Below are 16,360 nucleotides of genomic sequence, written 5' to 3'. Positions count from 1 at the left end.
AATGTATGGTGATATCACTATATATCAGACAGTTGACAAATCAAAAACTACTACTACTAGAAATACTAAAGGGACAGTTTATTATAATAAAAGGACCAATTAACCAGGAATGAACAATCATAAATTTGCATACATCTTATAACACAGCTTCAAAATCTATATCGTAAAAGTTGACAGAATCAAAAGGAAAAATGGAATAATCCATAATAATGGTTGGAGATTTTAATATACTTCTAGTAACTGACAGGACAAAAAAACACCTAATAGAAAAAAAAAGCCTTAAAATATAAGATTTGACAACACCATTAACAACTCAATTTAATTAACATGCTTAGACTACTATATACAACAACTGAATAATACACATTCTTCTCAAACTCTCAAGGAATGTAGACCAAACTAGGCTATATACAGGGCCACAGAGGAAGTCAACAAACAGCAAATGATTGAAATCCTATGTTACATGTTTTGAGCACAGTGGAATTAAACTCTAAATCAGTAACAGAAAACTAATAACCTGTTAATGAAGAAATCACAATGGAAATCAGAAAATATGCTGAAATGAATGAATGGTAATGAAAATGCAACATTAAAATTTGTGAGACAGGGACTTCCCTGGTGGTCCAGTGGCTAAGACTCTGAGCTCCAAAAGCAAGGGGCCTAGGTTCAATCCTTGGTCAGAGAACTAGATACCCCATGTTGCAACTAAGGCACAGCACAGCCAAATAAATATTTTTTTAAAAAAAGAAGCAGCAGCAGCAGCCAGAAAAAATATGTGAGATACAGCTAAACCATGAAAATTTATAGCTTGAAAATGCATATTTAAAATGCATTTTTAAGAAAGGTTGAAAAATTAATGATATAAGCTTCCATCTGCAGTAGCCAGGAAAAGACAGCAATCAAACCCCAAGTAGTATAATGAAGGAAATAAAATAAGACAAGTACAGAACTCAAGGAGCCATATACAGTCTTTTAGAGAACAAAAAAATGGGGAACAATTTCCAAGTCTTAATGAGGTCACCAAAACTCTGATACCAAAACCTGACAATGACATCACAAGAAAGAAATTTACAGGCCAATATTTCTCATGAACAGACACAAAAATCCCAAACAAAATTTGCAAATCAAATTCAGACTGCATAAAAAAGATGATGCATTAATAACCAATGGAATTTATTTCAGGAATGCAGGCTAATTTAACTTTTGGAAATTAATCATTGTAACTCACCAAGTTACCAAAATAAAAGTCATATAATCATCTCAATAAAGGAAATTATCTTTCAAAATTCAACATCCACTAAAGACTTCAAGACATTAAGAATGGGAACATCATTAACCTAACAAATCTAGTTTACAAAATAAAATGTATACTCAATATCATCTTTTACTGATGAAAATACTGGACTTTCAGGAACAAGACAAGTATATTCATTAACACCATGTATTCAACAAAATAAACAAGCCATAGACAAATCAACAGTATAAAAAAAGAATAAAGTGGGGGAAAAATAGAAGATTGGTAATGACATATAATTATTATTCAATAATAATAGAAAACCCAAGAGAATCTTTAACGAACTGTTAAAACCACTAAAGTAACTAGAGACAAGGAATATATATATATATATATGTATAAAAAAATCCCCTGATGGGATTTTGATTGAGATTACATAAAATCTCTAAACCAACATTGGAGAAACTGATACATCTCCACAATATTTAGTCTTGCAGTCAATGAGGATGACATATCCCTCTGTTTAGTAAACCCCTTAATTTCTGTCAACAATGTCGCAGTGTAGAAGTATTGCACATCTCTTGCTAAATTTATTTATTCACCTTTTTTTGGATGCTGTTGTACATGGTATCATTTTCAAAATTTTAGTTTTCTAGTTTTTTACTGAAAACTACAGAAATTATATATATACACACACATATAGGTATATATACCTCGGTCTCCAGCAATGTGAGCATATTCTTTACCTTCTGAACTATCAAATAAAGGTACTCAATAAATAATTGTTACATGAAAAAATGGGGCTTCCCTGGTGGCTCAGACAGTAAAGAATCCGCCTGCAACGCGGGAGACCTGGGTTTGAACCCTGGGTTGGGAAGATCCCCTGGGGGAGGGCATGGCAACCCACTCCAGTATTCTTACCTGGAGAATCCCCATGGACAGAGGAGTCTGGCGGGATCATGATTTTTGATGCCAAAATTACCTACTCTTAACTCCACACTTCCATTTGTCAATCTATTAGACACCTCAAACTTAAAATTTACAACACTGAGTCCCTGACATCTTGGCCTCAGCCTCAAATCCCTTTGTCCAACATTATCAGCTGATGGCAATTTCATCTTCCAGTTGCTCTGCTGAAAACCAACAGGGGCATCCTTCACACCTCTATTCTTATACACTGCCTCCTACATCCAACTTTCAACATGTCCTTTGGGCTCTACCTTCAAAATAAACCCACAGTGTGACTTCTCCTACCAACTCCCCTGCTACCACCCTGGCACAGGCCACCGTCACCACTCACACTGATTACTGCAAGAGTCTCCTTGAGGACTCCCGCTTTGACCTACGCTCCTCCACAGCAAATTCTCCACAAAGTAACCAGAGTGAACTTGTTAAACATCAATCTACTTTGGCTCAAAATCCTCCTTGAGTTTCTGGTTTCAGAGTGAAAAACAAAGTCCTTACAACCGCCTACAAGACAGGCTCTGCTCACACACCTTCCTCACCTCATTCTGTTCCAGCCACAACCACCTTCCCGTTGTCCCTTGAACAAGCCAGGCACAGTCTCACCTCCGGAGCTTTCCACTGCTTGTTTCCTCTGCCTAAAACACTTTCTCAGGTCTTAGCTCAGACGTCACCTTCTCAAAGAGGTCTACCCTGACCACTCCATTCCATATCATAAACTCCACCCCAGCTTCCAGTATTTCCAGTATACCTCTTCTTCTCCTATTTGTTTTCCTTTTCCTTAGCTCTTTCCATCTCCTAACAGGCAACATGCTTTAATTATTTATCACGCCTGCCTTACTTGGTACAACATAAAATCCAAAAGAGCAGGAATATTTGTGTTTTGGTAAAGTAATTAACTATCGCCTAACACACAGTAGGTACCTAATACTTAAGGAACAAATGAAGAAACTACCAAATTTAAACAATTTACTATAAAACTAAAAATAATTCTGACTATAAAATATCTTCACTATTTCTTTAGAATATTTAAAAAAACTGAAAAATACAAATTATAGTTTAATAATCTTTGGCCTGTATAAATATCATTAGTGTAACTGTCACTAAAATAGTTCCCCAAAGGAGGCAATCAAGTGACATACAGAAACAGATTAAAAAGAAACTATTCAAAATAGGCTACATATATTTTACATATACAGATAGATACATATACACATATAAATACTTTCAAAAACTGATAAAGAGATGATCCTTAGACACACACAAGAGTCTTGATGAATCAACCAAGACTGGATCCAAAAGCCCCATCCATATCATTATTTGTCTTACTTCCTGGTCCTAAAACCAGTCTCCCAAAATGAGTTTTACACATATCTGAAACGATTTAGGAAGGTCTCCTCCATTCCTTATTCATGCTATCCAGCAAATGGCTATCATGATTTTTCCTAGGAGTCTGAAAAGACACGACAGGCAACAATGTTGGCAAAATGCTCCCTATATTAACATAGTGAAATGTGTTCCCATAAATTAATTCTCTATGAAATGCACGGTTACCTCTTTTATGAAACCTTCTCTAATCCTCAATAAAAGAACTAATCACATCTATTATGTTTCAAATGTACTTGAAATATACATACTTCTAAAATAGCATATAATTATACTGCAGAATTACTGTTGTCTTTAATTTCATTTATAGAATGCTCTGGCATATAAACTACAGATACACATTTCAAAAGACCATTTCACCTGCAGTCTTGCTCTGTTTTTAATACCAAAATGTCTTAATTAGACACTTTTTATTTTGCAGCACTTATTAAGGTAGAAGAGAAAGAAGACAGCTGTGGCTGGTGAAAGAAAAGGGACTAGTCTGAGATGATCACTATGTTTCTCAGTAAAAGAACTCAGTGTTTATACTACTCACTTGAGATAGGAAATATGAAAACGCAGGCTGTGCAGCACCCCCCCCCCAACCCCTTAACAGCAGGGAACAGAGGAAACTGGAGAGAGATGAGTTTTGCCCACATCATGTGGTGAGCCAAGAATATGGAAGAAGTGAAAATGAAAGTGGCTCAGCCATGTCTGACTCTTTGTGATCCCATGGACTATACAGTCCAAGGAATTCTCCAGGCCAGAATACTGGAGTGGGTAGCCTTTCCCTTCTCCAGGGTATCTTCCCAACCCAGGGATCAAACCCAGGTCTCCTACATTGCAGGCAGATTCTTTACCAGCTGAGTCACAAGGGAAGCTCAAGAATACAGAGGGGGAACCTCAAGAATATAAAAAAACAGGCATGTGAGTGAAATCTCCCAGAACGGGTGTGCATGGTAAAAAAATGTTCAAGGATAGATCATCAACATTTGACGGGCAGGTAAAGAGAGGGAGCTGAGTAGCGAGAAAGGTGAACAAAGAAAACCCTCCCTGAAGTTAAAGGACAGCAGTCCCAGCGTCGCCACACTGACCACATGAGCACAGCCATGCCCATCAGATGCTGAGAACACCCCGGGACTCAGAAAAGATGCCGATACTGAAGTACCATAAATCTAAATGAGATGTTAAACACTTTCATTAAAAAAAAAACTGTAATAAAAAATAGGATAGTGTGTACAGCAAGGTTCTACTCGCACAGAAAAGAAGGGGAATGTATGTATTGGCTTTTATTTGCATAAAAGTACATTGGCTTTTATTTGCATAAAACACAGCAAGAAGACAAGTTGGAGATGGGTTTTGTATAGCTTTTGGAAGTCCTTAATGTTCTAACCACATCAAAGTATTATAACCTGTGCTAAAAATTAAGCTAAAATTTATAAATGAAACAGACCTTGCTAATCTTTAAAATATTCCACAGCTCTAACCATGTATTCCTTCACTTCACTTGGACCCTACCTGCAAACAGCTAATTTTGTAAACAGCAAATCCTATAATATCAAACTTTAGTCAGTGAAACATCTTAACTAATGAGTGCTCTGCCAGCATGGTCACTGACCTGAAGACAAATGTATGATCGTTATTACTGACACTTATCTAAGGAAAGGCTAATCGAGGGCCCAATGCTAACTCAGACTATCAAGTGTGGCATCCTCCAAAAACGCAATTTAGGAAATAAAAAAACAACATATAAAGTGTAAGGCTACTTTCTCTAAGCTGATTTTCAGTAACAATTTAAGACTTATTTTTTTGTACAGAAAATACATTAAACAAAAATTATCTTTAATACCTAAAATTACCTAGTTAAATTAGAGATTCTTTTTAAAACTTAATGCTCATAATGAATTAAGTGAAAAGCCAAGACAAGCAATTCCAATCAACTTTCGGCCTTCTTTTAAAATTAAATGCACACACACTCAAACTCAGTGAATGGCATGAATATCAGTTAAGTCTCCAAAGTCCTTCCCTTATCCTGTATATGTATTCAGTAACATAATCTCACCAATCTTCTTTCAAACACTAGCAAATCTGAATTCTCTTTCCATGTGTACGTTCCAATTGCGTACTACCTTCATTGTCATCACCATCAGTATTTCCTGAGTACCTCCTATACACTGGACACCCTGAATGCTTTATTTAGTCCTCCATGTAGTAGAATCATAGAGTAATTATAAATTCTCATAAAGTGGTCACGGTATACATCAAATGAAGGTAGATACTACAGAAAAAGGTATCATATTTTTCCAAAGTTTTACCTATCCTCAAATATCACTGGATATCCCATTCAAAATATATAGCAATATAAAATCCTCAATTCCTAGTTATACAATAGAATCAACTGAAAAGCTTTTAAAATGTGCCACCAAGGTAAAGAAACACTAGACAATAGGATTATCCAAGTTCCTTCCAGCTCTAAAATTTAATTCTGTAGAAATTCCAGACTGTATGTCTTCAAAATGAACTACCACAATAAAAAAAGACGATTTCCTCCCCAAGTTTTTCCCAAAGAAAAATTAAATCAAAAGATAAAAGCTGTTTAAAATTTAAACTGTTCTCTCATAATTCTTTCCTAAATCAATGGTACTTGAAAGTGAAAGTTGCTCAGTCCTGTCCAGCTCTTTGCGACCCCATGGACTGTAGCCCACTAGGCTCCTTTGTCCATGGGATTCTCCAGCAAGAATACTGGAGTGTGCTGCCACACCCTCCTCTAGGGGATATTCCCAACCCAGGGATTGAGCCCAGGTCTCCTGCACTGCAATCAGAGTCTTTACCATCTGAACCACCAGGGAAGCCCGCTGTTGTTTTAGAAAGTAAATACCAACTCTGAAAACCAATATTCCAGTGATGCCTCCAACATCATAAGGCAGACAGGATACATACACATACTAAATGGCATCAGAATAGTGTGCACTTTGAACAATGCCCACTTTGTATAAATATTTGGCCTCTCTCAATGTCACCTCAGATGTCAGGTACACTGCTTTTAAATAAGCCTGTCCACAGATACATTCTCTGAGCTCTGATTTGTGATTTGCTTTTTGGTTATGGGCTTAAAATTGAAAAATCAAACTTGTTAAAACATATATAAAATTAAGAATAGTTTCTGTTAGAAACTTACACTGCATTTGAAACAAGAAAAGAATACCCAGGGCCCAGACTAAGAAGTAAAATGCCTAATGGTTAGTACACTGGCTTTGTAAGTCATCTTTCTCCTTTTAGGTCTTTTTCCGTTTATTCCTGGTCTTTCAATTCTTGACTTTCATTCAAACAGAAGAAACTTGCTAGATATGGTCTAGTTTCAGATACATGAAATATTACTATAAACACATAATTCCTCTTTTGGGGGTGATATTAAAGACTGAAAGTTGAGCTTACATGTAAGTATGGGCACATTTCCAATTCCCACAACCAGTTTAAAAAAAAAATGAAAAACTCCATTCTGGAAAACTTGAGTAAAATCACCCTAAAACATAAGTCTTTTTTCAGGGTCAAAATTTCTCACACTACAGTTAGTAACTAGTATATTCTATCCCTTTTGGCTGACTGGTGATAGGTATTCTGCTATTTCAGTTTTCCCAAATTCACCTTTCTTCCTATTTCATCTCTAATCCAACTGCTTCCCTTGCAGCTGATTTTTCCCCTCTCTAGCCCCACTTTTCTTTATTGGTCCAACTCTCTGTTGCTCCCCTTACTATAAGGATCAATTTCTAGTTTCTCTAAAACCCTTCCTCCTTGCTAATGTTGCTTTTCAAACAACTTAAAGTTCAAAATACTCATTTTTTAAAATGAAAATTTGGTCACAAACTTCAATTAAAACTTTGACCAGTATTAAGAGGGAAAAATTTTATTTCAAAATACACAAATGGCAATATCTATATTCTTTAGCAAAATATGTAAAATGGTGACTCTGTTAAATGAATCTGAAATAATGGTAGGTCTGTAATGAAATCTGTGTCTTTCCTACGCGATAGTTCTTAACTAGGTGATGGTAAAATAACATTTGCCTTGAATACAAACAATAATAATTTTTACTGTCCTATTTGATCTGTAGGAAAAAATATAAATGCTATTTTTAAAAATTGCAAAAAATTTCAGTAAAGTATATAACTTAGCAACAGGTGAGAATGGAATAGTAAATTCTGAATCAGAAAATTTTGGGGTAGCTTAATGAATTTCTATGGTAAGCTAAATTTTACCACACTGGCTTCTCAATAATTACTACTTTTCTGAGGATGGGCAAGAGAAATGAGTAACTAAATCTCCAGATGCGTGCTATGAACCAACACTGTTGTGTTCTCCATGAAAGCTAGAGAGAATAAGGGACATGTGAGAAATTATAATGTTTAAGACTTTAAGGTATTTCCATATCCTATGAAGATTTAATTTCAAATCAAGACAAACTGACAAAATTCAAAATTGCACAGTATCGTAAGTTAGACTCTCCACTGGGTGGGCGGAAGGGATGTGGAAGGGGGAACAGAATCACCTGAGAGCACTGTGCACTGCTCACTCCCCAGCCAACCCCGAGATTCTGGTAACTGTCTGGGGGAGAACGTCCCCTCTCCACACTCAATGCCCTGACTTGAGAATCCTGTAATGCGTTACTGTTTTGACAAGAACATGACCAGAAAAGTGTTATATCTTTCAGGTGTACAAGAACAGGAGGAAAAAAAAAAAATCACCATGGTGACAATAAGCGAAATTCTTAGCTTACATCTTAAATCCACAGTATAGTCCCCAAACTATAAGCAGACTCATTCATTTAATACTTTTTCTACAAACTTAACACCTAAGGACAAGAACAATGCTAGACAAAAAAGAAACAAAGGTGACTAAGGCATTCATTTACCTAACACCACAACCAAACAATCAAGTCACTGCAGGCTGTAAAATCTAGATTCAAGCTCTAGAAAAATCTAGCCAACTCCTACCCTGATACACAAACTTAACAGCATAGGGGTCAAGCTTTTATTCCCACTCCATCCCAGTAGTCACATGACTGACTGATATAACGCATGAACTGCTTTCAGTAAGGCGTGGGCTCAAGGGTCATGCTACCACTTACCAAGACACCCGAATCATCCTGAGACTCAGTATCTTCAACCATGAAATGGGACTAGTACTTTAAAGAATTCTGAGGATGAAATACAGTATTCAAAGGACCCAGTACTTAGCAGTCCTTTTCTGCAAGTGTGTTCTCTCTCCAGTGAAACAGGCATATCTGAGAAGCCATAAAAATAATTAATACACTATGGACAGCAAACAGAATTCTATGCCAATACTTAAGGAATCACACAAGGTGATGGCAGAGGAGGTCATTCAAACCCTCCATGATGGACAACAAAAAAGCTGGAGAAAATATTTTAAAAATATGTTTCAAGACATAGAAGAGCAGACAAAGCAATTAAAAATGCACAGGCCAAGCTCCAGAAGAAAAAAAATGCAGAGACATGGGCCCAAACCTGGGGCTACATTTGCTGTGGGCACAACAGGCAGTACAGAAAGCTGGTTGAGAATTTCCCAAAACTGATCAAAACTGATCAAAGATTTCAATCCACAGACTTCAGAAATCTCAACAAGCAGGATAAATAAAAAGAAAATAGATAAATAAAACACCTAGAGAGAACAGAGTAAAACTGCAAAAAAACTCTAGGCAAAGCAAAACTCTTCAACACAAAGAAAATAGTCAAACTGCCTTCAAAATAATCACGTTTACATCGACACAGGTGTCAATAGTTAAAGGTCAGAAAACAACAGAATTATTAATTTAATGTACTCATATGCCAACCTAAAATCTGTCCCTGGCAAAAGCATCTTATAAGAAGGATAGTAAGGAAAAAAAAAAAATTTTCAGATCACATATACAAAAAAAAGACCTGAAGATATTTGTCACCACCAAACCAGTGCTAAAAGGAAATGCTGAAATATGTTCTTTCAGGAGGAAAAGAAGAAATGACCTGAGAGAAAAGGCTGAAAATGAAGGGAGGAATGAAAAGCATCAAAAATGGCAATAATGATAATTCTAATGAATATTAACTTTAAAAAAATAATTGTGAGTAAACAGTCACAGATTTAAAATGTGTAACAACAGATAAGTCATTGAGAAAATGAATAGAAATACAGTTATCTGAGGGTTCTTGAATTAACTGTACAGTAACCTATATAGTAAAAGAATAGTAAGCATATAAGTATATAATTTCCAAACGAGCATTAAAAAAAAAAAAAAAAGGAATGATAAAAAAATTATCCAGACAGAAAGAACAGAAAAAAGGAATATAAACAGATGAGACAAACACAAAGTGTTTGCATGGTAGGTTTATATGATGGTAGGTTTAAACTCAGATATATGAGCAATTACGTTCACTATAAATGGATTTAACATTTCAAGTAAATAACAAAGACTGTTCAACTGGATTTTTTAAAAGCTTACGTATTATTCATAAAACAGGTATCTCTAGCACAAAGAAATGGTCATTCAAATGGGAGATACAACATGAAAATGCTAAAGAGAGCTGACTGAGCTACACAAAACCCAGACAAGTAGATACTAAGACCAAAAGCATAGTCAGAGACAACCAGGGGTACTTCATAACGACACATGTTACAAAGAATCAGAAAGTTATAACATTTCTAAACATATAAGCACCCACTGACAGTGCCTCAAAGTGTAATAAAATCTTAAAACTGTACAAGGGAAAACAGTCAATCTATAACTACACTTGGACATTTTAAACATACACCTGTCAGTAGCTGATAGAACACACACAAAAATGAAACGTCACGAAGTTAAAAAAAATCAGTAAGCCTATCTATGTATTAATAGAAGATTCAAACAAGATTAACACACTTGAAACAGTCAACATATATAGGACTCTGCACTCAGGAGCTAATGAATACATGGAACTTTTGTAAAAACTGACCATATGTTGGACCACAAAACAAATCTCGAAGAATTCCCAAGAACTGAAATCATATAAAGTGTTAACTACCCACAATGCAATGAAGTCGGAAATCATTAAGAAAAAGAAACAATAAAATCTCCCTGCTTGCAAACTAAGAAATATATTTACCAACCCATGTATAAAGAAGAAATAACAATGGAAATTATATATGAATATACTACACAAAAGAACTAATTGGACAGAAATTTACACCCTCAAATGCATAAATGAGTATAGAAGGATTGAAACTGAGGAAGCCAGGATTCATCTTAAAACTCAGAAAAAGAACAGCAAGATACAGTGAAAGAAAATAAAATGAAACAATGAAGTAAGATCAGAAACGAGCCATAAATAAAAACAAACAAAAGAGTAATGTCACAAATTCTGGTTCTCAAGATTCTTTTAGGAAATCCAAAAGGTCAAAACTATTTCCATAATAGTACTAAGATAATGTTTGCTTTTTAGGCTATGTTGGTATTTATAATATCATGGTGCAACAGCAGAAGTGGACCTAACAGATGCAGCCTTATATCAAGGCATCAAAGTCTACTATAAATCACTGTATTATTGACTATCACAGACTGGCAATAAAAGAAAGTCACTTTCACTTAAGAATGTCCTTGATAAAGCAGTAAAAATTATTCATTTATTAAATTCTCCATGTCAGTTAAATACTCCATGTGATGACAAAGTGAGAAAATAATAAACACATCTGCCACAAATCAAAGTAAAATGAAAACACTTCGTGACTGAGCTGCTTGCTGATTTAGGCACCGTTTTCATGGAATACTGGGGTTCGTGTTTTCACGGAACACCCGTAGCTCAGATAAGAATCTGCCTGCAGCACAGGAGAACCAGGTTCAATCTCTGGGTCGGGAAGATCCCCTGGAAAAGGGAATGGCACCCCACTCCAGTATTCTTGCCTGGAGAATTCATGGCCAGAGGAGCCCAGCTGGTTACAGTCCAGGGGGTCGCAAAGAGTCAGACACGACTGAGTGACTAACACTTTCACTTCCCTTCATGGAACACCAACTTTACTTCAAAGAACAATTTCTAGACAAATTACCCTTATCCAGGCAGACATTTCCTCAAAACTGAACACAGTGAGCCTGGAAAACAATTGACAGTACTTGTTGCCAAAGACCACACTGCCAATGATCCTTGACTTTTCAAGGAAGAAATGGGAGTTTGGCAAACATATTTTCTATCTTGAGCTTGACAGCATCCCAACATATAAGAGACTTTTCTGATGAGACTGGCAGTAATTTCAACAAATGCGGTTTTTGGTATCACATAATGAAACATATTAGTACTCAAAATATGTGCAGAACTAAGTGAATTTATTATTTATCAGATGACCAAATCATGATGTTCTGAAATCATGCATGAGTAAAAGATCCATCCAAAAATGCAAGACAGACCAATGAACTTTAAGGTACCGGAATAAGATAAATGTACTGATAAAATTTCAGATTCCATACTGCAACTAACCTTAAAAAAAAAAACAAACACTTGTTAAGATGTGCTATACTATCAAATTATTCACAACATTCTGAAAAGGCTAAAAATATTCTTCCCTTTACGAACTTCCTATTTGTGTGGAACTGGGTTTTCTTCTACTTCAACCAAAACATATTATGTTAGGTCAAATTCAGAAGTAAATGTGAAAATACAGATGTTTTCTATTAAGCCAGACATTCAAAAGAAATTTGCAAAATTATTAAACAGTATCATTTACCTCACTAAATTAGATCTCAAAGATATAGTTGTTTTTTCTTTAAAGAATCTTATATGAACATGCAATGAGTTTAGTATTGTTCATTTTAAATGAATAGTAGTATAATAAGTAAAATAAAATATCATATATATAACATATGAAACTCCTCAGTGTTCAGTCATGTTTACATATGATGCAGTTCTGAGGACAGAGTTTGAGAAATGATGCAACAGAGAAAGATCAAAGACAAATGCTGATTCTTTAAAAAGATTAAGAGAATAAATACAAAAAATACTTGGCAACTGTGATCAAAAAAGATTTTTAACGAGAAGGCACAAATAAACTACAATGAGGATAAAAAAAGAAACTATCACTACAGACCCTATAGACATTAGGAAAATTCTATAAAACCCTAACAGATGTTAGGATTATTCTACAAACTTTATTATCAATAAATTTGAAATTTTAGATAAAATGCTAAAAAGCACAATTTACTGAAATAGGTATCTCATAAAATATAGAAATGCATAAACTGTCCTATAACCATAAAGAAATTGAGCAGGTAAATAAAAGTCTCCTCACAAAGAAAACTCCAGATCCAGATGGCTTTTCTAAATTATACGAATCATCTAGGAAATAGCAATATTATGCAAATTCTTCCAGATAAGAAAAAGTGGGAAAATTCTGCAGCTCATTTTATAAAGCCAGCATAACCTCAAAACAAAAAAGAGACAAAGGTATTATAAGAAAGGAAAGATAAAAAAAAAAAAAAAAAGGAAAGATAAAAGGCAATTACACTCATGAACACACATAAAAATCTTGATCAAAAATTCAACAAACTGAATACAGCAATTTTTTTAGAAAGATCATGACCAAGTGGGTCATGAAAAAGTAGGTTAATTACTAAAAAAATTCAAGACTGAACATTAAGAAGTAAATCAATGTAATTCACCACAATAACAGATTAAAGAGAAAACTATGATCATCTCATTAGATGCAATAAAAGTATTTAATAAAACTTAACATCCATTCAATATATAAACTCTTGGCACAAAAGAAACAGAAGGGAACTTCCTTAATCTGATTAAAGGTATCTACCAAAAAACTAGAGGGAACATCATAGGGAATGGTTAAACAGTGAAAGCTTTCCCTCTGTGACCAGGAACAAGACTAAGATGTCCTCTGTCACCACTTCTACTCAGGAATGTACTGGAGGCCCTAGCCAGAGAAGGCAAAAGAAATAAATAAAAGGTGTAAGGACTGGCAAGAAAAGAACAAAACTCATTCACAAATGATACACTGGTGAATAGAGAAAACGAAAGTATCCACAGAAAAATTTTTAGAGATAAAAACTGAGTAAGACTATGGGATTCAAAACCAATTGTGTTTCTATGTAAACAGCAATCACAGTTACAAAATAAAGCTTAGAAAAAACAAAGATTCCATTTAAAAACTGCCTTAAAAAGACAATGTACTTAGCAATAGATCCAAAGAGAGGTGTGCAAATCCCCTCCAGGAAAATCAAAAAACTTCACTGACAGGGAGGAAAGGACTAAATAAATCAAAATATATGGAATGATCATGATTTGAAAGACTCAGTATTGCAGAGACATCAATTGTCCCCAAACTGACTGACAGTCAAAGTCATCTCAGTGAAAATCACAATGGGATTATAGTGAACACGCTGATAAGTTTAAGTGTATAAGGAAATGCAAAGGACCAGTACCCAAGATAGTCTTGAAAAAAACAAAAAAAGGAACATAAGGAAGAAGTAAAGAACTTCTCTAATATACACCAAGACTTATTACAAGTCTTGACTCTGACAAGTGTGACAGGACAGAGGAAATCATCAAAACCAGCCAATGGAACAGAAGAGGTAAGACACAGACCCCCAGGTTTATGGGCACTTGATGTATGCTATAGGTGTCATGACAGAAGTAGAGAAAAGATATTTTGCTTTGTTTTCCCAATAGATAATGCTGAGAGAGAATTATCCACCTGGAAACAAATGAAATCAAACCTATTTCTCATACTAGCTGGTAATCAAGATTATGGTTAAAAAAAAAAAAGATCATGGTAAAAAAAATCACATTATTTCAGATTCAAAACAAAATTTATTCATTATATATCTTTAGTGAGATTTATCTTAAGGACAAGCCCATTACTGTTAGTGGCAATGTTGCTATATTGAAATTATGTTACATATGTAGCAGTACAAAGTAAACAAGACTATAAAGTTGTTAAGATGTCAAGCTTTTTAGAAAAAGAAGAGACACTAATAGACAAAATTAAAGCTCAGTTAAAAAAAAATCTTTCCTGAGGTGAAAAATACCACCAATATTTTCTTTAAAAAAAAAATGTTTACTACCTCTGTCCACTGAAAATGCTCCAAACATTCATTGGAAGGACTGATGCTGAAGCTCCAATACTTTGGCCACCTGATGTGAAGAGACAACTCATTGGAAAAGACCCTGATGCTGGGAAAGACTGAGGGCAGGAGGAGAAGGGGGCGAGAGAGGATGAGATGGTTGGATGGCATCACCGATTCAATGGACATGAGTTTGAGCAAACTCCAAGATAGTGAAGGACAAGGAAGCCTGGTGGGCTGCAATCCATGGGTCACAAAGAGACAGGCACAACTTAGCGACTGAACAACAACCAAACGCAGTAATAACAAATGCCCCAAACACCCAAATTGTGGTCTCTAAATATCAACTCCAACAGAAAAAAAGGCTAGCTGAAAAAACAGCTGGGGCAGAATAGTTCTGGGGCAGAAGTATAGTCAGTCTGATCTCTCTCATAAATTCTAAAGTAAAGAAGCTCCACAAGAATACTGGGATCATGTCAGCAGGGCACAGAAGCCAAAGAAAGGGATTCCCACTGACCAAAGGTGAGAAAACTTGAGCATCACAGCGTCTCAACGGATTTAAACACATTAAAAATATAGAAATGTGTAAGTTCAGATAATAACAAAAACAAAGACAAAATCCTTGGTCATCCTTTGCAAGTTGCCACAGACCAACTTGTTATTCTGAAAATTGATAAAACTGATTAAAAAATTGATAAAGAATAAAATCAAGATTTTATCATGACTTTCCTATAGGAACTCTCTATTTTAAGATAACCAAATATTTGCTGAAATTCTCCTTTTTAAAAGAAGTAAAATGAGGAACTGTAAAATGAAAAATTTATCATCCTTAGATCTTAAGAAACAACGGACCCAACCAACAAGCACCAATGACTGATAAACCCATTAACTGAAAGGTAGATGAAGAACTTTATAATGGACTGATGAAACTGGTATCAATTGTAAGCACTGATCAACATTAACATCACTAAAAATTGGACAACAAAATATGTTCCTCCTAACAAAAAACAATAGGCTACACTCACATGGCGCAGTCAATGAAATATTCAACATAAAACTAATTCTGGTCGAGCCTCTCCACCTATAAACTACCAGTTTAGAGGAAATAGAAATGAGATGGAGGAACATGTTTAAGGATCATGAGGCTACAAACAGCCAAATCCAGAATGTGAGAAATTCTACAAAATAAGTGACCCTCTTTCTTCAGTAAGTAAATGGAGAATGAAAAAAACTGATACAGGTTAAAAAAGACCTAAGACACAGATCAGCCAAAGCAGACAGTGGGCCTTGCTTGGATTCTGTGGCAAACAATCGGCAAAACATTCTAATTTTTTTTAGATAACTGGGGAAAACTGAAAACATCCTGATTATTATAAGACATTAAGAGATTCTGGCTATTTTGTTATGTGGGATATCAGTCCTTATCTGCTAGAGATGCATATTAAATTACATACATGATGGATAGGGATCTGCTTTAAAATATTACAGATTTGTTCCTAAACAATTTGTGTGATTACACATCAAAATAAATGAATAAATAGGTAGGTGGATGGGTGAATGAATAGATGGATGGATGTTAACTTCCTTGGGCAGTGAATCAATTCTAACTGAATTAATTCAAATTAAATATGAAGGTAAAATAATAAAGCTAATAGATCATGTAAACAAATATCTTCATGTTCTCAGAGGAGGGCAGGATTTCCTAAACAAAT

At 35.1% G+C, this 16,360-nt stretch overlaps 1 protein-coding gene across 7 annotated transcripts in view; it reads right to left on the bottom strand.

Annotated features, from left to right (window-relative positions):
• The window catches only part of SS18 (SS18 subunit of BAF chromatin remodeling complex), a 71,614-nt gene that overhangs the window by 42,630 nt on the left and 12,624 nt on the right, over positions 1–16,360 (bottom strand). The window lies entirely within an intron of this gene.

Source organism: Cervus canadensis, chromosome 23, assembly GCF_019320065.1.
Source record: "Cervus canadensis isolate Bull #8, Minnesota chromosome 23, ASM1932006v1, whole genome shotgun sequence".
Lineage (NCBI taxonomy): Eukaryota > Metazoa > Chordata > Mammalia > Artiodactyla > Cervidae > Cervus > Cervus canadensis.
This window is presented reverse-complemented; position numbering and strand designations above follow the sequence as displayed.